This window comes from Phascolarctos cinereus, unplaced genomic scaffold (assembly GCF_003287225.1).
Source record: "Phascolarctos cinereus isolate Bilbo 61053 unplaced genomic scaffold, phaCin_HiC Scaffold_4;HRSCAF=312, whole genome shotgun sequence".
Taxonomy (NCBI): domain Eukaryota; kingdom Metazoa; phylum Chordata; class Mammalia; order Diprotodontia; family Phascolarctidae; genus Phascolarctos; species Phascolarctos cinereus.
Window position 1 is genome coordinate 593,522,109 of NW_027555847.1, and position 26,666 is coordinate 593,548,774.

Sequence of the window (26,666 nt, forward strand, 5' to 3'; positions counted from 1 at the left end):
ATTAGCTATTTTAAGGAGAAAAAAGGATCCATCCATCTAGAATTGTTTGGGGACAGTTTTGCCCACAAGCAGGAGTATGGAAGAGAGTTCTTGACGTTCTCTCCAACCCTATAATTCTTAACTGTAATTTTTAAAAATAAGAAACATCAATAACCTTGTAGGGAATGCCTTCTTCCTAACCACCTCTGATGAACATTAAGTGCTTTCAGCTAAGATTACATTTCTGGTACTTTGCAAACATGATTCTGAATTACATTATGAGACCACACTTCTTCTCAGCACGATCTCTTCTACTTTACTAAATTCAATGCTATTTTTATGTCTTTGGTTATTTTCTCCATTCCAACCTTTCGTACAAGCAGTCCCTAAAGCCATTTTACTTAAAGTATGAAATAAATGCAAGGCATACTGATTTGTTTATAAGGCAGTGATTTGAACAGTATCTTTTATACCATACCACATTTATTTAAAAGACTAGAGCTATAACCAAAATGAACAGGTCGCTCCTAAGAATTTGAATAAAGAAGCACTGGAAGGTACCGTCATCAACTGGGTCCAATTTCTTCATTTGTACTGGTGAGGAAACAGAGGCCTAAGGTACAGTGGCACTGCTGCTAGCAGAGCCTAATAGCCTTCTTAATGCCTAGTTTAATGTTTTCTACTATACCATGTTTAAAACCAAAGGGGTAAAATGAACCTCAAGTATTATGGATTTAATTTGATATCCTGTTGTTGTTGTTTTAAAACAATTCCCTACCTCCTGAAAGTAAAATACTCAAGACTTTACTGTTGTGTATTCTTTTTTTGTGAGCTGATAAGGATAACCCCCTTACTCCTCATCCTAATCTAATGCAATTCGACAGGTATTTACTGTGTACCTATGTGCAATGTAATATACAGACAAAACAACCAAAAAGCTGCCCCTGCCCTGAAGAGTTTACCTTCTACGGCAGGGTTACCACATGTAAACAGATAACAGATAAGTGTATGCATGATGATATGAGGAGCAAGAGAGAACTGACATCTAGGGATCAGGAAAGACACACCATAGGAGGTGGTTCCTGAGTTAAGTCTTGAAGGAGACTAGGAATTCTGAGATGAAGTAGCCAGGAGGGAAGACATTCTGAGCGCAGGGGAGAGTCCAAACAAAGGCATAGTGGCTGGAGGTGGAATGCAAAGTTTGGGGAACAGCAAGTAGAATAATGTAGATAGAATGTAGCATGTGTGAAGGAGAATAATGTGAAGTAAGCCGAAGGTGGGCTGGTGTCAGACTGTAAATAGGGCTTTAAATGCTAAGCTGTCCTTATTTTCTCAGCTTCCTTCCCTACTCCAACATAAACTAAACTGGAACATAAGACAGACCCAAAACTGTTCTTTAAGAAAAACAACAAACAAAATAGAGAGTATTGTCAGGTGTCTTAGTGAGGCAATATATACTTGGGTAAAAGCATACCAAGAGTAGAGAAGGAAAAACAATTGGCATTTCTATTTGAAATGCAGCAAGAACTCTTGTGGTTTACAGACTGGGAGCCTGCTGGCTGTTGGCTCACTTGAAAGAAAAAGCCTTTTTTGGTCTGTTTTGTATCCAGAATAAGTGTATTTAAAACATAACTTATGTGTTTCTTTTTGCACTTAAGATACTTCTAATTTTACTCCCAAGTCTAATAGACCCAAAGATAAGTAACATCTTTCATCCCAACTATAGAACTGAATAACTCCTAAAGTAAAGTCCCAATTTATTTGAAGTTTCAAGTATTAGAAAGAAGTCAACAGGATAAAATACTCACTTGTACTTAAGAAAATTAGGTCTTTCAGTGGTCACTGTGTAGCCTGTCTGAATTGTTAAAACTGTTATTAACAAAACGTCCCGTAGTGTGCCAGTCCAGATCTACAATAAACAGACAACTCATTTAGAAGAAAGGTGTGGCCTGAAAATAAATATGATATTCTATTAAGTCCAGGCAATTTGGTGAGAGCTATCAGAGTTTTCCAGAAAAGTCTGAGTGAAATATGATATAAAGGTAGTACATAGGTAACTGACATGCAGGAAAAGCACTGAAAAGGGGGCAGGAATTGGAAAGAGGGTTCAAAAAACTATTATGTTATGCACAAATGGAAAAATGTTGACTAAAAGATGAACCAAAAATATGGGCCATTAGGAAAGTACAAGCAGTCCCCAATGTACATGTTCCAAAAGATCATCTGTTAAGTCAGTTGTTTGGATCTCCAAATGCATTTTCCCATAGAAACAATGTCATGAATGATGGTTAAGTTCCCAGATTGTCCCACAAAAGCCTATTTAACCCATAATATAACCAAAAATACTTGCAATACTAATAATTAAATGCCAGAAAATAAGAAAACTGACTTAAATAATTTTTAGAAATCTAGTCAAATGCTTCAAATCTAGCTAGTGCTTGAGAATACCAGAAAACCAAGGCTCACTTTTCACCATCTAACACTAGATCTGTGTTTGCTTGTTTCTCCAACCAAAATTAACTCTTTCTTGGAACCTCTACTCCAAACCACTCTGTAACTCTATGCTTGTTTGAACTTAGGCTTGGACTGTTGCCCTACAGTCGTCACTCCCATGATTGTCTGGGGAAAACTGTGGAAGGGGAGGTCTCTCAGTTAACTTAGCTTTTTTTTTCCTGGAAGTCAGGAGGGTGCAGAAGGGTAGATTAGAATAGTATTGGACTGAATTGAACATAGCAACATCAGAAATTACTGGGACAAAACAGTTAGCCTAGAGTACAAACTTCTGGCTAGACTTAGTTGTTCTGGCGGAAAATGAGGTGGTGGCAAATTTAGCGCTGGCTTGAAGAAGGGAATGTTAAGGGAAGGACATCATCCACAAAGTAAGAAAGAAAGGAAGAGAAAGACAATGTCCCAGATGCCTGAATACTGATGGGCAAGATGGCTGCTTTGACAATGTCTGTGAAGTAAAACAACTGTGGAGCCTTGGTTACAACTTAACCCTTTACATATAACCCTTGATATCTATATTCTACAAGACCTCTTACTGTAACTGCCTTCAAATTCTGGAGTGAATGAATTAATGTTATTTTATGAAGTTTTATTTGCATGAATAGGTCATGCTAGGTGATAGGGAGACAAAGACAAAATGAAACTGTAGCTAGCCTCAAGAACTTATACTCTATAGGGAGAGATAACACATACATATACAGGTACATACAAAATATATGCAAAATAAAATAAAAGATAAGTGAGAGAAACAATGTTGAGGGGAGCTTGTGCTGAGTTTGGAAAGAAACTGGGGACTCTCAGAGGCAGAGATGAGGAGGGAATACATTTTATACATAGGGTGCTTCCCTATAACCTCAATTACCTTTTATTTATTTTGCACATATTTTGTACATATCCATATATATATGTATATATATAGAGAGATATAGATATATAGATATAGATATACATATACATATATACACATGTTACTTCTACCTATAGAATGTAGACTCTTTGAGGCTTGAGTGGAAAAGAGAATCAATCAGGGAGAAGTAAAAGAATTACCTAACTATAATGAGGGTATAATTGAGATTGGGTTGAATAAATGTATAGTGGATTCAATCAGCAGTCTTATGACTCTCTAGCTCTGTTCAGCAGCAAGTAGGTGCAATGAAGGTAGATGATGGAAGTAATCCAGGATTGGGGTTTGGCAAAGCATGAGGGGTGAGAGGATAAGGGGGCAAGGGATTTGAGAGTAGAGGATTGTGTGATATTTCACTGGTAAACCATGAGGTGAAGCCTGAGAAAGGAAGAAAATGAAGCCAGAGAAGAAGTGATGGCCTGGTAGAATACTGAAGAATAAAGGAATTGGAGGGTATAGTGAGGACAAAGAATAGGTATAGGAAGAGATAGAAAGAGGTTAAAGTCTGATAAAGAAATTTCAGAATTCTTGATCACAGAATAGTAATACTTAGTAGTAATACTCACTTGATAGTGAGATCAAGGATGTGATTGTCCCTGTTTGTGGCTGTGAAGAAGAAGTTAGGAAGACTGAGGCCCTCAATAGATAGGTGGTCACAGCTAGTCTCAAAAGTCTTCAACAGAGGAATTATAAACTATTAACTATCATGTGAAAGAAAGCACCACCATTAAGAAATATAACCCTGAAGCTCTACCTCACATCCAGCAAATAGGTAAAAATGACAAAAGATAGGAATAGTCAATGTTGGAAAGGTTGTGTAAAGACAGGCATAATAATGCATTACTAGTGAAGCTATGAATTGCTCCAATGGTTCTGGAAAGTAATTTGTAATTACACAAGTTAAGTGACTAAAGTATTTCTGCCCTTCCATAGCTAGGTCACTGACAGAAAGAAACGCTATATTCAACAAATGTTTATAGCAGTACTTTTTGCAGTAGCAAAGAACTGGAAGCAAGGAAGATTTAGGAATGGCTAAAAAAATTGTGATCTATAAATATAATAACAGAATGTAATACATGATGAATCTGATGAATTCATGAGAAGCCTAGGGAACCTTATATGAATTGATGCAAAGTAAAGTCAGGGAAACAATATATATGACTACAACAATGTAAATGGAAAGAACTACTACAAAACAACTGTAACTGAATAATTCAAAATTATAAAGAACAAACTTGCCCCCAAGATATGAGATATAAGAAGATATCACCATCCATCCTTTGTAGATGGCAGGATCCATGGGTGTGAAACATCATGTATACCATCTGATTTTTTCAATGAATTGATTATGTTTGCCAAATTTTTGTTCTTTTACCCCCTAATTCTTTGTTATAAAGAACAGGGTTTCTGGGAGGGATAAAGAGGCATCATACAGGGGAAAATGCAGGTAATATCAAAACAAAAGATACCAAGAAAAATTTATTTTAAAAAAATGAGAAAGTGGGGGGATAAAATGTTTGAGGGAATATCAAAATATATATTGAGGTCTCTCAGTGTAATATCAGGGGCTGAGGCAGAGAGGAAGGCCCTGGGTTTCATAATGAACATCTAGAGACAAAAGGGATGATTACTAGAGGGTTGGTAGATAACTGCTACCAACATCTGTATTCCTAAATTAGTTGCTTTCATGAGACTGCCTATATACAGTAGTACTGAATTGGATAGCTCTACTCTGCATGCATTTATTAGTACAAACTGATGAACTAATATTTGACTCACCCCATTAATAGACCAATTATGAGTGAAAACTAGCTTTAAAAATCAATATAAAATGTTTGTCATGACAACCTCTTTTGACAGCAGACACTACTAATAGTATGCAAGCAACTTTTCTTCTCTACAGTTGCATCCCAGCAGTCTACAACAATGCTGCAATGTTTTAGATATATTTTTAAGCCTTTAAAGTGTCTAATTTGATTGTTCTGTGATAATCTTTTCTAAATAATAACAGCTAGCATTTATATAGCGCTTTAAGGTTTATAAAGCACTTTACAAATATTATCTTATTTTATCCTCACAACACCCTGGGAGGTAGGTCCTATTATTATCTCTATTTTACAGATGAGGAAATTGAGGCTGAAGGTGGTTAAGTAATTTGCCTAGGGCCACACAGCTAGTAAGTTCCCAAGGCTAGATTTGAACTAATGTTTTTTGGACTGCCCCATTAAGCTGGCTCAATTCACCATAAAGAAGCTACCTGAATCAACTAGATTTTTTTCTTGACTTTCTCCCCCCACTACCCTAGTCACTAGAGTTGCATGTCCATTACTGTGGATTTGGTTCCAAAGATGTAAGATAAAATATTTCCCAGAGTATTTGAAATATACTTTTTTTTTTACTTCTAATTGGTTTGTCACAGTATCAACCTCATAACCTGAGTGAGTATGGAAAAGACTGATAACCTTACAGGTTGGCAATTTTTTTCTGCAAACCAATAAATTTTGTACCTATTTTCAACACTGCTGTATCAATCACTAAATCAGTGGCTGCATACTCATCAACATGGTATGCTAGAAAGAGTCCAGATTTGAAATCAGGAGACAAACTTCTGTTTAAATCCCATATGTGATCCTTACCAGCTGTGGGACCTTGGGAAAGTCACTTCTGAGTTTCAGTTTCTTCATATATATAAAACGAGGATTTAAGATTAGTGGAAAGAACACTGAATCAACACCCAGAGGTTTTGGGTTCAAATGCTTCTTAGTATTAAGCCACCTTGATGACTTAGCACAAGTTACAACCTCCTGGCACCAGTTTCATAGAAGGAGGGGCTAGACTAGATGGCCTAAAAAGATCCTTTCCATTCCTAAATCTACCATTCTATTATCCTATATAACTTCTAGACAAAAGCATAGATGGCATGGAATATAGGGCTGAACATGTAATGGCCCCAGCAAATGCCCTGAAACTTTTCTTTAATTATGTTCAGTTCCATGATCTCAGTTTGCTCTTTGGTCTTGTGCCCTTTTCTTACAGGAGAATTAAGGATGTGCAGCTACATGACCTCCTGGATAGTTAACACAGATGCCTTTCACTAATCAATGTTTATTTGAAACAACTTCCTTCCCCTAAGTAGTTTATTTAACTACAATCTCATTTTTGGACATGCTGAGATAGAACTAATTTCTATAACAAGACGTGTCCTATAGGACATTGAAAACATGTGACTAGAGTTGAATTCATTCACATGTATGTGGTTCTTATCATCAGTAAACCAGATCAAGAAGTTATTAGGTACTCTCCCTTTGACAGAGAGAACTCTAGAAGATGCCTGGATAATCAAAGTCCTTCACCATAACTATATTCTGCCTCTATGCCAAACTCCTCTTTTCCTTCTTCTGTCTGGATAGTCTCCATGCAGGGGTGGGGAACCTGCAACCTTAAGGCCAAATGTGGCCCTCTAGCTCCTCAAGTGTAAGTAACCCTTCGACTGAACCTAAACCTCACAGAACAAAATCACTTCCATTTATCATTTGCTCTTCAGATACTCTTTGTCATGCATCACCACTGGTTACTGTATTTTGCCATAAGATTATACCTTCTTAATGTACAATGACGTCACATGCACATACACAAACACACATACATACACACCTTTTACTTATCCTGTTTTTTCGTCTGAATAAGAAAGCAAGACTTTTGATGAAGTAATTCATACTACTATGATGAAGATGAAGAGGTGTGAACTAGACAAATACAATTAGATGGATTTAGAACTGTCTAGTTAGTCAAACTCTAAAAGTAGTTGTTAATGGCTCAATTTCAATGTGGCAGGGGGGGATACCTCATAGATCTGTGTCTGGTCCTGGGCTGTCATTTTTGCCAATGACCTAGATGAAGACTGAAGCCATGCTCATCAAATTTATTAGATAATATATATTAGATAAGTCAGGATTAAAAAACAGCTTGACCTGCTAGGGCACTGGGCTAAATCTAATAAATGTGAAATTCAATAGGGATAAAAGTAAAGTCTAATCTTGAGTAAATAAAAATTAATCTCACAAGACAGGAAAGACAAGGTTAGATAGTAGGCATTCTGAAAAAAAAAAAAAAGATATGGGGCTATTGGTGGGCTGTAAGCCCAATATGATGTGGCAGCCAAAAAAGTTAATGAGATCTTAGGCTGTATTGAGACATACAGCTTCTAGAAATGGGGATATGTTATCATGTGACTCTGTCCTTGTCAACTCCATCTGGCATACTGTGCTCAGTTCTATATATCAGTTGAAGAAAAACACCGATAAGCAAAAAAAATTCCAAGAACCTGGACAGGGAAAAGACTTGAGTCTATATCACAAGAAAATCAGTTGAAAGAAATGGGGCTAGTTAGTCTGGAGAAGAAGAGATTTGGGGAAGGAAAAAGGGAATTATAATTATCGTCAAGGTCTGTCACGTGGAAGAGGTGCTCTGTTTGACTCCAAAGGGCAGAACCAGGAACAATGAGTGGGAGTTGCAAAGAGGCAAATTTAGAGTTGATTTTGTCAAGAAAAATTTCCTAACAACTCAAGCTATCCAAAGTTGAATGGATTACCTCTAGGTGACAGATACCCTTTCCATGGAGGTCTTTACGCACAGGCTGGATGATGTATTGTTTGATATATTACAGGAGGGATTTTTTTTTAATATGGGCTGGGCTAAATGGCTGCTGAGGTCCCTCCCAACTCTTAAATTTTGTGATATTGTAATTAGTTATTACCATCATCAAACAATGGGTCTAAAATTTGCAAAGCATTTTACATACATTATTGCTTACATTTTTTACTAACAAGAATCTTATGAAAGAGATGCTATTATTACCTCTGCTATTATTAACGATGCTAGGAAACTAAAGCTTAAAGCGATTAAATGCCATAGCCAAGATCACATAACTAGTGTCAGAAATGGATTCTGAACCCAGGTTCTCCTGACTCCAAATCTATGATCATGCTACTCTATCACAGAGCCCTGATAGTAGATGAGTTCATTGAGTATGTGAGTACACCGGGGGAAAAGAGAGAGAAGAGTAAAATCTTAAGAAATGTCCACAGTTAGAAAACAGACACATTGATGCCCTGTTGGTACAGTTGTGAATTGGTATAGCCATTCTGGAAAGAAATTTAGAATTATATTGAATAAGTTAGTAAATTGTATAACATTTGACTCCTAATACTACTATTACTAGGTCTATATCCCAAGATCAAAGAAAAGGACCCATATCTACAAAAATATTATAACAACTCTTTTTGTGGAGGTAAAGAACTGGAAACAAAGGGGATCCCTCTCAATGAGTGAACATCATGGCAAATGAATGTAATAGAATACTACTCTGCTATAAGAAATGAAAAAATAGATATCTACTGTACCACTTAACTGCTTTAAGAAATAAAGAGACTTGGTGTCAGAGAAACCTGGGAAGATCTGTATGGCGAATAGAACCAGGAGAACAATTTACCCTATAATAGCAACATCATAAAAACAAATAATCTTGAAAGATTTAAGAACTCTAATTCCAGAAGACTAATGATGAAGAATGTTACCCACCTCCTGACTGAAAAATGACAGAATAATACGTAGAATAAGACACATTTTTTGACATAGCCAAATGAGGACTTTTTTTTGTTTGACTATTCTTATTTGTTGTAAGAGTTTTGTTTTTCTTTTTTTTCCCCCCAGAGGTAGAAAGTAAAAATGAATGCTTGACAACTGAAAAAATTTTATTTTAAAAAAGAAAAAAAATGCCCACAGTCAGAAATAACAGAACCATATATTTAGAACTAGAAAGCATGTTACAGAACATCTAGCCCAATCCCTTCATTTTGCAGATGAGGAAACCGAGGCCCAGAAGGGTAAAATGACTTCATTTAGGTCACATAAGTAGTTAGCAACAGACTCTACTTTGAAGCCAGGTCTTCTAACTCTAAAGCTAGGGCTTTCTTTCCCTGTACCTTACTGTTTCTCTTAAGAAGAGGCCGAGTCCTTGGTATTTTCACATACAAACCAGGCCCAAACCTGCTTAGTTTCCAAGATGAGATGTGATGGGGAGAGCATAGCCATAAATAATAAGGGGAGGGAGAGAACTTTGGGGAGAACAGAAAAAAGACTAAGAGACTGAGAAGTCTGTGGAAAGGAAGTGGAGAACAGAATCAGGTCACAGAATAAAAGAATGAGCTCTAAGAAACAAAGTTTGATGAAGCAGCCAGGTGGCGCAGTGAATAGAGCTCCAGCCTTGGAGTCAGGGGAACCTGAGTTCAAATCCAACCTCAAACACTTGACACTTACTGGGGCAAGTCATTTAACCCTGATTGCCTCACCAAAAAGCAAAAAAAAAAAAAAAGAAAGAAAAGAAAAGAAAGAAAAGAAACAGAAATTGGTACAGAAGGGAGGCTGAAGTACACATGCCAGAAAGTAGCCATCTTACTTTTAGCACAGATAAACCAGGGTTTTTGGCTCATTACACAGCATACATCCATAGACAAAGAATTATACAGTATAATGAGATAAATGATATGTCACAGGACTGTCAAAAGAATACAGTATATTCTTATAGTTAATATTCAGATTTATGGTCATTATGCCTTTAGGGTTCTTGTTAAACCTACTAGGACTCTACATGTACAGAATAAGAAATACATATTTATATTTTCATATGATTTTAATTGATGAAATAACAATACTATCAACAAAATGCCATTAGATACCATGTATAATTAAGTTAACATATTCCCAAAGGTAGCTCATAACAATGGTGCTTGTATTTAATTTGACCATTCTCAATGAATTTCCAAGAAGGAATAATTAGATACCATCAGGCATCAATAACCATTAAACTCTATACATCTGTCCAACTCAAACATCCCAACCAATAGTACCAGAAAAATTCACTTACATGGTTAAACTATCTACAAAAACAAATAATTCCCATTTACACTGCATTTTAAAGTTTACAAAGCAATTTCCTCATAAGAAACCTTAAAGGTGGATAATATAAGTATCTCCATTAATTTACAGATGAGGAAATTGAAGTATGAAGCATTTAAGTCAGAGGTGTCAAACACAGCAATACTCTGAACTAAACCAGATTAAAATATAATTGGGAAATAGTCAACGAAGCAAAAATACAACAGGACATAGAAAATGTTAAGATGTGCTTTTCAAAGTCAATATATGCACACATGTACACACGTTTATATGAACATGTAAGTATACATGTATATATGCATGTGTATGTATATTCACATATATAATACACATACACTTCCTTTATCTCGACTACACTTTCCAGCTCTCTTTTATGTAGTCTTCCCCTTACTGAAATGTAAGCTCCTTGAAGACAGGGACTGTTTTATTTTTTGTTTATATTTGTAGACTATTGACTTCCTTGGATTCCTTTAAGTTCCATCTAAAATCCCATCTTCTACTGGAAGTCTTCCTCAATCCCTCTTAATTCTAGTACCTTTCTTTTTTTAAATATGTTGTATTTATCCTGTATATACCTTGCTTTGTTGAATGTTGTCTCCCCCACTTAGATTGTAAGTTTCTTGAGGGCAGGAACTGTCTTTTATCTCTTTTTGAACTCTCAGTGCTTAGCACATTTGAGGGGCACATAGTAACCCTTTAATAAATGCTTATTGTCTTGTTTTGCCTGTGGTTAAAAGGACCTGGGAAATAAACCTCTAAACCTGAAGTTCTTAACCTGGGGTCTGTGTATTTTTTTTTAATTGACTATATCAATATAATTAGTTTTACTTGTAATCTTACATATTTTATTTTATGCATTTAAAAGTACTGTTCTGAGGAGACAATAGGCTTCACTAGACTGCCAAAGGGGTTCACGACACAAAAAAGAACTCCTGCTCTAAGCTATCTTGTAGTAAGGTTTCAGATTTTTACCTTAAAGAATAATCTGCCCAGGTTGAAAGCAAATATTCTGTAACAATTATTTTCTGAGGATACTTGGGTATTGTTAAGCACATCTTGAAAAAACAGTTTACTAAGTGGATTCTTCTGAATTTGACCCCTTACAACCAAAAAAGGGTAATATACTTTACACAAAGTGAATATGGTAGGAGCAAACCAACCTTGTACACTTATATCTTTATTTTTCCTTTCTATGAACATTTTACATTTGAGAGCATTTCCAACATTTGCATCTATTTTTTACCATTTAATAGTTTTACTTAGCAAATGTTTGTCTCATGTGCAGTTTTCAGTTTTGAGCAAATTAACACTTAAACACTCAAACCTCACCAGTTCAGCAAGGAGTCCAATTTGAACAGTCAAGTCTGAATCACAAAATTCTTTGGAAGAAACTTTTAAAGTATACATTGTAACTAGAGCTACACTAACAAAGTATTGCTCACTAGAGATCACTGGGGAAAAGAGACAGATAAGAACAATTTGTAATGATTACCACTCACAGCTGGACACCAGTTGTATGAACATGGGCAAATTAACTCCTGAGTTTGCTTCCTCATTTGTAAAATGAGGCGTATATTTGTACTGCCTACAGAGTAACAGTTCACACATATAGAGAGCACAGTAAAATTTGTAAAGCATTCTTATCTCTCTTGTATAGATGAGGAAACTGAGGGTCTTAAAGTTTGTCCAGGGTCACAAACTAACAAGTATCAGAAATGCGATTTGAACTCAGGCATCCTGACTCTATGTCTAACACACTTTCTACTCTACTGTGTTGCTTCTGTTGCTGCAAGGCTTTCACGAGATAATACATGCAATGTTTTATAATCTAAAATGTCCTATTATTAAGGTAAGATGCTATTACACAAATATTTTTAAAGCATCTAAAAATACTTTTTAAAAGTTCAATCCCATAATTATTTTAAATATTTCTTCAGCAATTTCATTGACATAATTAGTTTCTTACTAAACTCTGTATTATAGAAAGCAGAAGGCCCAGGTCAGTACAGGTCTTAAGTATTGAGATTTTATGATACTGAGAAAAATCCCTTCAATATTTTTCAGATTTTACTTACCGCAATTGATTTATACAAAGTGGACATTTAAAAACAAAACACAAATATTTGTGGGTTTTTTCTTTTTTATTTCACAAGTGACTAAATTCCTGGGATTTTTTGGATTTTTTTGCTTTTTTGGGGGGGTGGTAGTTGTTTTTTGTTTTTCTTTTACTATTTCCAAATGTATCTTACTATATAGAATATTTTTAGTCAGCACTTACTGGCATTTTCCCTCTTTTACCAGGAAATCCAGAAACACTAAACAAAGATTTTTAGCAATATCTGCAACTTAAGGAATCATGAAGGTCACTATATTTGTTTAAATAATGGGATAAACCAATTACAGATTGAATTTAACTCTTTTCTTGGGAAACTTTTTTTTCCTAAAAACAGAATAACTGCCTCTAAGCTACTGACTTGTCTTAGACCCTTAATAAACTAAATATTTTCCAGTCACAGTGCATTTCTGGTGGTTTAATGATGCCACCCTGTGGCCTTCCAGTCTTCAAGCTCAACTGCAGCAAACAGTACTTTGTTTGCTAAGTTACAGACCTGAGATCTTATCAGCGGCGGGTACTTAACTCCATCCAAAACAGATCACAACCCATTCTCTCTGTTCATTCAGACTAAATTCCATAAATTCTTTGTAAAGGACCCACCCAAAGTGCTAAAGGCCTTTCTCTAGGTCTTTTAAAAAATAGGAAATTGTATAAAACAATCGGAATGTCCTTTTTATATCCTGATTGTTTCACTTCACAAATAATCAGCTCAACCAGTAGTTTAAAATGGCTGACAAAAGTAAAACTTTTTTTCATAATCTTCTCTAATATTAAAGTTAACTTTTGCAGGAAACTTATAAAAATACTTTTTTCTTCATTTAGCATTCACTTTTCACAAAACCTTTTTCTTTATGCTTATATATCATGGAACATTTTTAAGGATTCTAGTCCTGGATCATCTAAATAATTAAAAATTTGTTGATTTTTTTTACAAGATCTATAGTAGATTCTATAGTACAAAATCTGAATGCAAAAGTGGATTTGAAAAAAATGACACAGCCCACCTACATTTTCATTTGAATAATCTCAACTTAGTCTGTTTTAGAAACAATGATTCATAAATTCCTAATTTTATTTCAAAAGAAACTTGCTGTCCTTTTGTTCTTGACTGATTAGGCAAAATGTTAACTTTTACCTTAACTTGAGTTGTATAATTATGTTTTATCTTACTGTGGAATTTTACTTGTCAAAGATTCCTATAAATGTTACTTCAAAAATGTCTTGTAGGCCAGGTGGAACAGTATATTCCCTGATACCAGGGAGGCTGTAGCTTGTGGAGAGCTTGAGCTCAGGAGTACTGAGCTGCAGTGACACAAGCTAATCATGCAGCACCACTAAGTTAAGCACCAATATAGTGAGACTGGCGGACCGCCCAAGGAGGAATGAACTGGTCAGGTCAGAAATGAAGCAAGTTAAAGCCCCTGTTCCAATCAGTGGTGGAAACTGGCCTGGAGTGGCTATTGCCCTTCCATCCCAAGTGAGATAAGGATGTTTTAATGTAAAGAAAAAGAGAAGAAGAAGGGGAAAAAAAGCTTTGCATTAGAAAGATGCCCAAAGGCATGAGGGGACTTTGCCAGGCTGGACATTTTTTTTCTCAAGCATATGAATACTTTGATTTAGAATAACGATAAATTAATAAAAACAGTTTCTGTCAGGCTTGTGTCTACAATATAGAGTACAGCATTAATATTTTTCTTCAATAAATATAAAAATAAATACAGGGTAGTTGAGAAGGAAGGGCATTTGAAATGGGGATCAGGAAAGGCTTGATGTAAAAGGCGATGTTTAGCTGTATCTTGGAGTAAGTGAGAGATCGTGTAAAAAGGAAGCGCATTCCACCTCTGTTTTGTAAATCTCTGCACTATATGTGTCTCCCAGTAGGACTTGAGCTCCTTAAGAACAAGGGCTATTTTTCTTCGAAGGCCCAGAGAGCCCAAGGGATTTGTTTTACAACAGAGGTCGTAAGTAGCAGAGAAAAAATCTGAACCCAAATCTATCTTAATCCAAACCCAATGTTTTTTCTATTAAATCATACTGAACTGTTCTGAGCTATGAATCAGTGAGGCCCTGTGTTATTTCTACACTGGTGCTATGTTGCAGGAGTTGACCAATGACCTTCCACTGGCACTAGATTACCACAGGAAAAAATGGCTAGTTGGGAGCATCATATGTGTCTGTTTAACCCTTATTTATTATCTTCCACAAAATTTTCCCAGCGAGTAGGTGCAGCTTTTCATTGTCACCTATAATTATTTAGAAGTATTTGCAGAAATAAAATTTCATTTACCATTTATTTCTAAAAATCTCAAAAAGCCCTACTGGCTTTCTGTGGCTGCTATATTTAATTTACGATAATAATAGTTGAACAAAACTGAGTTCATTTCAGACCAGAATTAGAAAAGTGGCCTATGGTTCAGATTATTTTACAATACTACTGAAATATGTATGGCATCATAAAAAAAACCCCACAGATAGAACTAAAAATTAATAAATTACTAGTCTATTAAGGCTATTTTAATCAAATATAATTCTAACAATGATATCAGCCTATATCAGATTTCATGCTGTCTTGGGGAGGGGGAAAGGAAGGAAGGGGGAAAAATTTAGAACTCAAAATCCTATCAAAGTAAATGTGGAAAAACTAAAAATAAATTAATTTTAAAAAAAGAAATGAGAAGATGTAAGTACATTAAATACAATTTAATTGTGGTTCTCAAGATACCAGTTAATTTACCACAGAAATGGACAGCATTTCTTTCCCCGTGAAAATCATAATGATCTGGAATTTTTTGGCCCTTCAACCCACTTCATTGCTATTCAATTCAACAAAAATGCATTAAGTATATTGCATGTGAAAGGTACTCCCTCAGCTCACACCTGGCTACCTCCAGGGATGGGAAACCTATAGCCTTGAGACCACATGTGCCCTACTAGGTCCTTGGGTGCAGTCTTTTGACTAAGTCCAAGTTTTACAGAACAAATCCTTTTATTAAGGGGATTTGTTCTGTGAAGTTTGGATTCAGCCAAAGGGCTTCACTTGAGGACCTTGAGGGACACATGGTTCCCCAGCCCTGATCCCAGACCATCTGAACTTCACTTCCTCAAAACTTGTCATCCCTGAGTCCTTTAGCCCCTTCAAGTTTTTGAAATTGGAACTCTCCCTCTAACAACCCCAATTATTTTTTCTTTCACCTCTCCCACTTTCTTATATCTCAGAATCATAAACTCTTACAAAGGCTAAGTCCAACTTGTAACTGAACAAAAAATTCTGATTACAATAAATCATCCAGCTCCTTCTCCAAACTTCCCAGGCTGGCAATGGTGCCTCCATTTTCCTGATTACCCAAAACTCAAATTTTTGGGTCATCATTTGACTACACCCTCTCCCCAACTTTGTTTTTCAGTGACTGAGTTTTATCTGCTCATCCTCAAGACAGACATTCTTTTTCATTTGCTTTGGCACCACTAACTTTGGCTCTTGATATCTCATGCTGGGACTTCTTGACTTTTAACTGGTTTCTGTACCTCTACTCTCCACCTCTTTCAATTCATATTTTAAAGATCTTAGATGAACTTTTGCCAAATAGTTTAATTTCAACAGTACAGCACTCTGCTTATAAAAGGCACTCAAATATCCTTCTGTTTAAGGAGCTAGAAGACTTGGGCTCTACACCGCAGCTTGTCACTAACCTGCTGAATGATTTAGCACATAAACTTTCTGGGCTCTCTCATCTGTAAAATGCAACTAATACTTGTCCCACCTACCTCAAAGGGAATCTGTAAAAGCAAAATAAAATGAATGATGTTGAAGTACTTAAAGTACTTGAAGTATTTTGCTACATGGTTGCAAATTATTATTTGCTCATTTTCTCATCTATATTATAGCAATCTCATGTTATTCCTTCTCTAGGATGATTAAGGCAACTTACTTAACCAGGTTGACAGTTATGATTACGAAAGACTAGCCACTGTTCACTGTAGTTACTAAGGAACCTTATTTCTCTAGTAATTATCTCCTCCTTTCATACCATGATATTTTTACTATAAAACAGAGAAGGAAAGGGAAACTGAGCATCTACTTGAGTCCTAGTCCCCGGCCATCCTAGGACATTTTCATAAATATCTAAGATTCTCAATCTAATTTATTAAACATTCTTCCAAAGTTATACAATATTTAGTGTCAAAACTAATTAGAATCTGGAATAAAAGGTGGTTATTACTAACTCCCTTGACTACCTACATGATAGTCCTATTATGGTAAAAGCACTACATTTGAAATTAGAAGACTTCACTTCAAATCTCCAGCTTTGCGACTCACTACTCACATGACTTTGGGGAAGTCACATAACCTCTCAATCTTAAGTGTCCTCATCGGTAAAATGAGAGGTTTGGATTTTATGACCTCTACACTCCTTTCCAGCATTACAAAGCCTCGAGTGTTCCTTTTCTGCTTAAGTTCCTGCTTCTGAGGAGCTCTAGAAGCTTCACTATTTTGGCTGCCCTACACCTATCAATAGCCTTCCTAAAATGTGTTTCCCAGAACTGAACACAATACCATTTAAGATGTACTGTGCTGACTTCTGGGCACCATATTTTAGGATGGACATTGATACCATCAAGAAAGTCTAGTAGAAGGTGACTAGAAAGATAAAGGACTGGTTGAAGGAATTGGATGTTTGGCCTGGAGAAGAAAAAGCTCAAGGGCACACCTGATAATTATTTTCAAGTATTTGAAAGGCTGTCCTATGTTCTACTTGGCATTAAAGGGCAGAACTAGAAGTGATGGATAAAAGTTGCAAATTTAGGTTTGATGTTGGAGTAAACCTCCTATCAGAGATATCCCAAAGTGGAATGAACTACCTTCAGAAGGCTTTAAGCAGGTAAGCAGCAAGCACTTACAAAGTGCTTACTAAGAAAATTAAAACCAATAGAAGGGCAATCCGTGCTCTCAAGGAGCTTACATTCTAATGGGAGAAGACATAAAAGGGAGATTGAAAGGGGAACAGGGGAGTGTAAGGTAGAGAGGTGGTAACGTTCGGAAGTGGGGAGACCAAAGAAAAGTGGAAAAGAATATATATTCACATAGCACCATGCTAAGCATTTTATAATTATTATCTCAGCTGATCCTCACAACAACCTTGGTGGAAAGATTCAGTTATTACCACAATTTTACAACTGAGAAAACTGAGGCAAACAGTGGTTGAATGCCTTGCCTAGAGGTCACACAGCTAGTAAATATCTGAGGCTGTATTTGAATTCAGGTCTTTCTAACTCCAGACCCAGTGTTTGATCCATTACTGCACCACCTAGCTGCCTACTCTGGAGTCAGAAGCAGAGCCAGGAGCAGAATGAAAGATAGCCTGCCTAAGCCCCTTCCTAAAATGGAGGTCCTGGAGGAACTCGACAAGGGCAAAGGCTGGCTGGCTACTTGTTACATATATTTTAGTGGGGATTCTTTTTTAGGCAGGAGTTGGACTAGACTGATATTAAGGCTCCTCCCAATTCTGAGATTATGTAAAACTGCTTCCTCTAGTTCCTGCCCAAAACTCTTTCTGAGAAAAGTTTTCAAGTATGTATCTTTTCCCTACAGCTCCTACCATATTATTCTTTCTCAGCAATACCTTTAAACCCCTTCTCAAGAGGGATAAGTAGATAAATCACATAACCAGGCTGAAGGTATATTTACAGGTACTTCTTGCCCAGCTATTAAGAGGTCAGTGAACCTTTACTGATATATTGGTATAATATACAATGCTTCTCTTTTTTATATAGAGCTCAGAGTCTGTTAATTAGTAATGAAAAATGTGTTGATTTCTACATCCATCAAGGCTCTCCAGAACAAAGGAGAGAAGGAGCCTATTTCTCCTCAGTGATCTAGGGATTGTTGTGTGCCTGACATGGGCCTAATATGAAATTGACATGGAAGTGCATAGCTGAGGAACAGGAGCTTTTTGGAAACTGATCAATCACCACTGAAACAAATGATCAGATGCTTCCCTCATGGACACCTCTTACAACAGCAGTCAGTAATGGGGTGGGGGATGGGGAGAGAGAATGGACAACAAAAGGAAGCAGGTTAAGTCAGAACTGGCACTATTTTACAAGTTAATGCACACATCTGATGTCAGTGAAACTGCCAGCCCACTTCAGAGTACAGGAAGCTGAGGTCTCAGACCACCTGAATGTATTCTTTATCAGTGCCACATGACTAAAACATACTCCTTTTTCCTTCCCACCTTGGAGAATCTATCTCTACCTTCCAGATGCAGCTCAAGCGCCACCTTTTAGATAACGCCTTTCCTGGTTACCCATTCCCCCCAAGTCACTAGTGCCTTAGTATTTCCTAACTGTATTCTTTTGTATTTATCCTGTATATGTGTGTATACATATATATGTTGTCTCTGCTGAAAAAAAAATGTAAGTTCCTTGAGAATAGGTACTGTTTTACTGTTTTTGTCTTTATATGCCTAATACTGTGCCTAGTACAGTGCTTCTCCCATAGCTGATTGACTGAATGAGGCTGCCATAGAGCTCATAAGAATAGAACTCAAGGTTTGCTCAGGGTCACATAATCAGTATCAGAGATGAGACTTGAACACAGGTTTTCCTGACCTCCTGAGGTTAGAGGGAGGATGGAAGGAAAGAATCTAGTGGAATAAGTCCATTTGAAAATAGAAGTTCCAGGACAGCTAGGTGGAGTAGTGGATAGAGTACCAGCCCTGAAGTCAGGAGGACCTGAGTTCAAATCCAGCCTCAGATCAAACTTGACACTCACTAGCTGTGTGACCCTGGGCAAGTCACTTAGCCCCAGCTGCCTTTTAAAAAAAAAACTTTGTTGGGAAAAAAAAAAAGAAAATACAAGTTCCACAAAAAGACTGGAGTCTGAAGATAGACTGAAGCATACTTTTTTAAAAACTATATTTTTTCTTGTTTGTTTTGGTCTGTATTCTCTTTTGTACCATGGCTAATATGAAAATGTTTTACCTGACTACACATGTATAATCTATATCAAAGTGCTTGCCTCTCAAGGAGGGGAGAGGAGAGGGAGGAAGGGAATTTGGAACTCAAAAATTATAAAAAATGAATGATAAAATTGTTTTTATACATAATTGAGAAAAAATAAAATAAAAATGTTTTTTAAAAAAACAAATAATAAAGAAAATACAAGTTACCTGGAATGATTTAAAAAAGTGATTTTTCTTTTGCAGTTGCTTTAATTTTTAAAAAGTTGTTTAATTTATAATCCTTGACAGTGGAAAAGTAGAAATGGCAGCAGAAAACCTTACATATTCCATTCTTCCAAATGTGTTTCAACCTGTTTTTATAGACTCAAATGCTAAATTCCATCTCCATCTACTGGATTAGCAACAAAGGATAATTCAGAAAAACTTAACTCATGGTTACTAAAGAATATTGAGAAGCCACTGAGTACACTAAGAAAAGTGTCTAGGGGACTGCTGTTCTACTCAACTCTTCCTTAACTATGCCTCCTCTGGATTTATAAAATGGTACATATGCCAGGAGGTAGCCTCTATCTGCTGAATAAATGTGTTCCCTAGGGATTTCAACGCATATTTATGCATACCTGATTCCCTTTCACAGGAAACAAAAGCAAGAACGAACATTTTCTATGATCTCTTAGCTCAAGATATGCATCTTTAAGGGACTATATTCTGGATCTAGGAAAAAAAGTTTTGTTTTTAAAGAATTTAAGGTCAAATAGTCTCCTTACCAGTCTTCCAATATACATGCTTAATATTACCCAAAGTAATTGAAGACATCTGCACACACTATATGGCACCTATAAAAATAATTTTAATACATTTCATAACAACAGTCCTGCAATTGGAAAATAAGAGCACAACAGATGACATGTTTTCAAATATTCCTATATCCCAAAAGATTTCAAAAGCAACCAATTTTTTTGGAAAGGTATAAGCCTTTAAAATATAAAAACAACAGTTATGATGCATTTCTTCATCTAATAATTAGAAGAGTATATGCCAAAGGTTGTCAACCTCTGAAAAGCGGTACCAAACTGGCAATCCTTATATTTCTGGCACAATGGCAGGGGATGGATGGAATAATGGTGGTCATTATTCACTGACACTCAGTGGGAGAAAGGAGCAACGAACATAATGATTCTTGCAAGCTGCACAGAAGAATGTGGTAGCAGTGACAGGCTCATGTAAAAATCAGCCCACATATCATTGGTTGCTGCTTCAGAGAATAGAAGAGAATGGAAGGACTGGAGGAGGGCAAATTCAATTCAATAAGCATTTATTAAGTACCAACTATGTTCCAGGCACTACACTAGGTATTAGGGAATACAACACAACATGAAACAGTCCCTGCCCTTAAGGAGTTTAAACTAAATTGAGGACAAACAACTTGAAGATAGAAAATTAAATATAAAATATACGTGAATTTCCCAAGGTCAGGCATTAGCAGCCAGGAAGACCAGAATAGGTTTTCTGTAGGAGGTGGTACTTGGGCTGAGCTTTAAAAAAAGATAATGATTCAATATAGCCGAAATAAGAAGTCAGGACACTCATGGATGTCAAAAGTCTTTGGTTTGAGTCTCAGCTTCGACATATTAGTTGTAACATTCTGCGTCAGTTACTTAAATCTCTTAAAGCCTCAGTCTCAGTCTCTTCATCTGTAAAATGGAGATTAATTCTTATACTACATACATCTAAAAGGAAAATTGTGCAAAAGTACTTCATAAACTGTAAAGCACTATTTAACATGATCTTTTATTACTAAATGAAAATGTGGGTCTGAATTCACAGAATTTTATTATAAAGTGATGGGTCAATTAGGCAGGTTATCTGAGGGCAAACTCTACTTTCCTTAAAAGAAGTCAAGACTAGTCTGTCACCAAAAACCAGTCAGGTAGTCAAGAAACACCTGAAGCAAGGAAGGTGAAGTCCGAAAACATACTTGTGGCATTGTTAGGCACAAAACCAAGGTACATCAGTTATTTCTTACATATATTTATATACTCTCTGCCATTTCCAAGTCATGGGTAGCCCAAGGGTTTCAGGACAGAGAAACTTGGAGGAACCTGGCTATTGTGAGATGCATGGTGTTAGAGATAAACGTAGATCTTGACAAAGACATGGTATCAAAAACCTGATCATAAGATTATTTAGGATAAGTCCCAAATGTCAATAATTTGCTAGAAATATAATCAGTTTTTAATTTATTGAATGACAGAGTAATGTCTCTTTCTCCCTGAAAGTGTTCTCTGTAGGTTGGAGAGGGGTTGCTAACATGTTGTCTAAAATCACTTATGGGGGAAAGATCATTACAGGTTTGGGATTGAGGCTGAGATTAACTACAGTATTGAGGTGGCCAGAGCTCCCATTAACCCAAACTTACCTTATTTAGTTATCTGTGCTCCTGAGTAGCTCGAAATGTTGCATAAGTGTCACAGAATTTTAGAACTGGAAAAGACTATAGATCTCACATAGACCAGCATTTCTCAAACTGAAGCTCCACTTGAAATGAATGTAGTTTTTCTCATAAAAGTTTGATGCTAGCAATATAAGCACTGAATTAAAAATACCGAATTAAGATTACATATAAAAATATCTGCTATATGAAGCAATTTCAGAATGAAAATAGGCTTCATTTTGCCTCTTTTGCTTTAAGGTTTCCCTGACTCCAGCTCCTTTTATCTCAAGGTGTTCAACACTTTCACATTCAATCATTTAACAAAGCAAGTATTATATTCTGCCAGGTGCTGTGCTAGGCATTAGGGATACAAAGAATGAAACAATCCCTACTCTCAAGGAGCCTGCTTTCTATCAAGGGAGAGAACAATTACATCAAAAACTATATACAGAATAAAAATAAGGAAAATAAATGCAAGGAAATTAAACACAACATAGTTTGAAAGGGACAGCACTCACACAGGGATCAGGAAAGGCTTCACGGAGAAAGCAGTGTTTTAGCTGAATCTTGAAAGGAGAGAGCAATCCTATGAAGTGGTGGTGAGGAGGAAACAAATAACAAGCATGAGGGACTGCCAGTGCTATGGCATGGAGAAGGGAGATGGAGAAATAGAGAAAAGGCCAATTTGGCTGGATTGCAGAGTACATGGTCAGTGTACTCTGATGGAAGATGATATGCAATGAAATTGAAAGGATAGCTAAAGAGGCGAGGTTTTATTTTTATCCTCAAACAGGAATTCTTAACCTAAAGTCTGTGAACTTTTAAAGTATTTTGATAATATTTTAATATAATCAGCTTCCTTTGTAATCCTATATATTTTATACATTTAAAAACATTATTCTCAGAAGGGATCTAGGGTTCACTAGATTGACAAAGGTGCCCATAACACAAAAAAAGGTTTAGGATCCCTAGCCATTCAAATCTGCATGTAAGGAAAATCCCTTGGGCAGCCGTATGGACAATGGATCGTAGGGAAGTAACACATGATGCAGGAAAACAGCTCTCCAGGCATTAAACTGTGGGGCGCACTGTTCAAGGTCAAGAGCTGATGAGGGCTTGGACTAAGGTGATCATGACCATGTGAGCAGAGACAAGAGGTCCTGATGTGAGAAACATTTTGGAAACAGAAATGGAAATATATCCAACTGAATGGATATGTGGGGTGAAGGGGAGTGGGAAAACAATGGGACGCTAGAAGAATGTTGGGGCCTTTAACAGAAACAGGAGGGAAGGACACGACTGAACAAATGAAGAACACTGTCAACAACTGAAGAGGATCAAGAATGGCTTCATGGAGATAGCACCTGAGTTGAGCCTTGAAGAAAGATTTAGATTCAGAAAAGCTAAGACACAGATGAGGAGGAAGCATATTAGGAGGCATGAGAGACATCTGTGAATGTATGGACGTGGGAGGTGGAACAATAAGTTCTGAGAACAGAAAGCAGGACAATTTGGCTAGAACACAGAGTAATGGGGAATATGTGAAATGAGGCTGATAAAGTAGGTTGGAACCACAATGTAGAGAGTGTAAAATGCTAGATTCAGTAGTTCACATTTTATTCTGGAAGCAAAAGGGAGCTACTTAGGGTCTTTAAGCAGGAATGTACTATGGTTGGAGCTGTGCCTCAGGAAGATTTCAACAATTGTGAGGAGAATCAATTGGAGAAGGCCAAGCAAGACTGGAGATGGAGAGACCAATTAGAAGGCTCTTATAACAACAACAGAAAGATGAGATGAGGGCCTGAACTAGGGTAATGGCCATATGACTGGTCGGGAAAAAGAATGGAGATATTGTGAAGGCAAAAGCAATACGACTTATCAACAATTGATGTGGGAGGAAAGAGAGGGAAAAATCAATGACTCTGGGCTCTAAACCTGGCTGATTAAGAGGACAGTGATATCCTGATTATAAACAGGGAAGTCTGAAGGAGGATAACGTTTAAGATAAAAGATAAATAAATTTGAAATAGGCAGTTAGGTGATGCAGTGTATAGAGTGCCAGCCTCAGATATTTACTAGCTATGTGACCCTAGACAAGTCACTTAATCCTGTTTACCTCAGTTTCTTCATCTGTAAAATGAGTTGGAGAAGGAAATGACAAATTATAAAGGTAGGAGAACAAAGAAAGAGTAGTATTCTGGAAGACAAGGTAGGGGAAAGTATCCTGGAGGAGAGAACGACAAAAAGAGTCAAAAGTTACAGCAAGGTCAAGGAAGATGAGTACTGAGAAAAGGCCACTAGATTTAGGAATTAAGACTATTGGTGACCTTTGAGCTTTGAAGCATTTCAGCTTCAGCTGAATGGTGGAGGAAGATGGCAAGACTATATACGAGGGTAGTGAGCCGTGAGATCAAGGAGGCACTGAACGTAACTACATAATATCAGACATAATGGAGAGGAATTTACCTGTTTTTCAGCAAAAATAAAACCACACACAAGCTTCCCTTCCTGGGAAGTTATTGAATATCTGTTCCCATAACTGGAAAGCCTATGGAAATTACTTTAAAAAAAAAAACACAGTGATCCAGAAGTTCCCTTTTCTTGTCCAGCTATTTCATGAACACCTCCTTAACTGTCATTTATTTCTAGACTTGCGGCTATCTCAGAATTTATTAATTCACTCTACCTCCGCTGTTATTTCAAAGATCACTTGGTGTCTTGCTCCGACAAGGATTCCTGGGCTATCCCCTTTTCCCGCTCTGCAGTTAGAGGTGCTCACATCTCCTAGGGGAGGAGGGGGAGTCCTACCTGGTGGGGGGTGAGAAGGCGGAGGGGGAGATGGTCCTCCCCTCCCAGAGGCCCCGTTCTGGAGCCCACAACACGCTCCCCCACGCTCCGGGGGAGCGGGGGTCTGGAGTGAGGATGCCCACACCCACCTCGGGGATCCGCTGGGGCTGAGGTCGGGCAGGGCGGTGGTCACGCTGGGGGTGAGAGTGGGATGGGGGTGGGGGACACGCCGACTAACAGAGCGAAGAGGGAACGCAGGGCTGCGCCGGCGCCCGCCATAGCGCCCCCTCCGTGCTCTCGGCCAGGCCGTCCCGCTCCCAGGGGGAGAGGAAAAGGCAGAGCGGGATCACGGGCCCGGACCTGGCTGGTACCTTTAACTCCGCCGAGCAGCGGCAGCAGCGTCCCCGCTTCCCCGAGCCAGGCCCATCTCTCAGAGGCGGCTGCACAGCGACTGACAGGCGGAGGGAGGGAGGGAGAGGAGGCGGCAGGCAGGCACGGAAGGAGACAGAGCGCGCAGGCGCGGGCGCCACTGCGCTCAGGGATGAGGGGAGGGGAAGCTGATCCCGCAGAGGCGTTGGCGGCGGCGGAGTCGACCTCCCCCTAGAGTCCGGCGGCTCTCATTGCGCTGCCTTGGGGCACCTCTCCGAGGCCCCGCCCCCACCACTTTTAAACTGGGCAAGGATAGTCAGCTAGCACTTCTTAAGCGCTTACTATGTGCTCTGCTTTATCTATCCCTCCTTCATCTTAGCGCCTTCACTCTGACACTTCCTGGCCACTTTTTTGCTTGCAGTATCCCTTCATTAGACTGAGCTATTTGAGAGCTCTTTTGCCTTTTTTCATCCCTAGTGCTTTGCACTGTTTGGCATACAATGGGAGCTTAATAAATGCTAGTTGACTGACTGACACCTTAGCAGCAGTATAGTGGGAAGACTGCTCTAGTAGCTATGCTGGGACAGCGTGAGACCCTGAGAAGGGACCCCTCTAGCCAGAAAAAAAAAAGTGATACTGATTATTTTATTTTTAAATAATTAAACTTCAACAGCTCAGGGGAGGGGCCCTTGAGGTATGTGAGGGTGTGGAGGAGACTGCATCAATGCAGAAGAGAAACTGATCAACAATTTAATATTTTAGAGAGTAGCCTGGGGGCACTGAGCTTTCATATTGTTTGTTTCAGCAGTGAGATTTGAATTTAGGACATCTTCACTCTGAGAAAGCTTGCAGCAGGAACAGAAAAAGAACCTCTTGAAAAATGGTTGATTGCTGTCCTTCATTCTCCAAGAAGACCAAAATAACATTAATATGTTGGAGTCAAGGTAGAATGCGTCCAACTGTGGCTGATCAGACCCATACCAGTTTGGGAGGCTCTACCACAGATCTGGCACAAATAGTTCACATGAAGATTTGGAATGGAGATGACTAAATTTATGCATCTCATGTTTCTTTTGAGCTGCTGCAATTCTGCTTTGCTCATAGAGCACAGTGCCTTCTTTGATGTGGGCATGCCATGCTGGGTGGTTCTGTGCCACTGTTTACTATGCTTCACAATCAATTCCAAAGTTCTTCAGAGAGATCTTTAGAGTGTCCTTGTATTGATTCTGACCTCCACAGGAGCGCTTGCCTTGTGTGAGTTTTCAGTGTCTGGTACCTTATCTTGCCAGGTGATTTTCAGATTGTCCCAAGACAATTCAAATGGAAGTTGATTTATCCCTGTGTGGAGATCCCCTCTATACAGAATTTAGAGGCTCTCCCATTAACTGCTTGTGTCATTAAACCTCTCTGGCCTCTGTTTCCTCATCTGTAAAATGAGGGGGTTGGTCTACATAACTTACAAGATCCTTTCTATCTCTAACTCCTGTAGATATTAACCTAAAAATAGGTCTCAGACAAAATGTTTCTCATGATATAAAAAGGGTAGTTTACCAGGTCAAGTTTCATCCTTTTCCCATTTCCCAGGGAGCTCTCCAGCCTCTGAATTCCTAAATTAACCTCCCATCTCAAGGAATTATCTGGCAGTTA

At 37.8% G+C, this 26,666-nt stretch overlaps 1 protein-coding gene across 7 annotated transcripts in view; it reads right to left on the minus strand.

Annotated features, from left to right (window-relative positions):
- ANKRD46 (ankyrin repeat domain 46) overlaps positions 1-25,171 on the minus strand; it is a 37,608-nt gene extending 12,437 nt beyond the window's left edge. The window contains exons 1-2 of one of the 7 annotated variants that reach the window (XM_020969367.2): positions 25,022-25,170; positions 1,788-1,888 (exon numbers count right to left, since the gene is read on the minus strand). The gene's annotated coding sequence lies outside the window, so the exon portion shown is untranslated. The other 6 variants (XM_020969376.2, XM_020969384.2, XM_020969395.2 and 3 more) reach the window with 6 other exon arrangements.
- Between the last annotated feature and the right edge of the window lie 1,495 nt (positions 25,172-26,666).